Raw genomic sequence first — 827 nt, forward strand, 5'->3', positions numbered from 1 at the left:
CTGCAGCTCGCTGGCTAATGATGGCGGATAGGAAGACCAAGCTAACATGGAGGCTCACCTGAAAACCTTTCTCGCTGAGATAAAAGATTTCCGACAAGACAATAAGCAACAAGAGATCTGCAAAACCAAAAAGAGACTCGATGACGTAGAAGACCGTGTTTCAAACACAGAGGAGAGAAATATTCACTAGAAGAAGTGACGTAGGAGCTGATCAAACTCCAAGCACACCTGGAAGAAAGACAGGTGCACCAGGAGGGAAGATCCAGACGAAACAACATCAGAGTCTGTTCCATCCCGGAGGGCTCAGAGAACGAGTCCTCATCAATGATAGAGTTTATCGGAAAACTGCTGAGACATGGCTTGTCTCTGACGGAAGACGTGGATCTTCATATTGAACGGACCCACCGGACACTTGGACCCGCACCGAGAGAAGGAGCAGCTCCGAGATCCATCATTATTAAGTTCCTGAGCTACAAGACAAAAGAGAGAAATCTAGGAACAGCGGGGCAGAAAAAGGGCTTCATGTGGAAAAATAAACACATTCATCTGGACGATGATTACGCCCCGAGTGTGTTGAAGAAAAGACAACAGCACATGGAAGCTCAGAGGGTTCTGGAGGGAGAAGGGATCCGCTTTCAGACACCCTTCCCGGCCAGACTTAGACTTCTTTACGCGGAAGGGACGCGCACCTACAACACGGCCGAGGAAGCACCGAAGGAAATGGCGGAGAAGGGGCCGGTCACGGTGCTGAAGCCGCCTGAGACGCTGCTCCAGCGGATCCGGAGACCGTCATGGTCGGTGAGCGGCAGACGGGAACGTACACAGAC

Source organism: Seriola lalandi, unplaced genomic scaffold (genome assembly GCF_002814215.2).
Source record: "Seriola lalandi dorsalis isolate HSWRI2012SDOR001 ecotype SW California unplaced genomic scaffold, Sedor1 jcf7180002054564, whole genome shotgun sequence".
Classification (NCBI taxonomy): domain Eukaryota; kingdom Metazoa; phylum Chordata; class Actinopteri; order Carangiformes; family Carangidae; genus Seriola; species Seriola lalandi.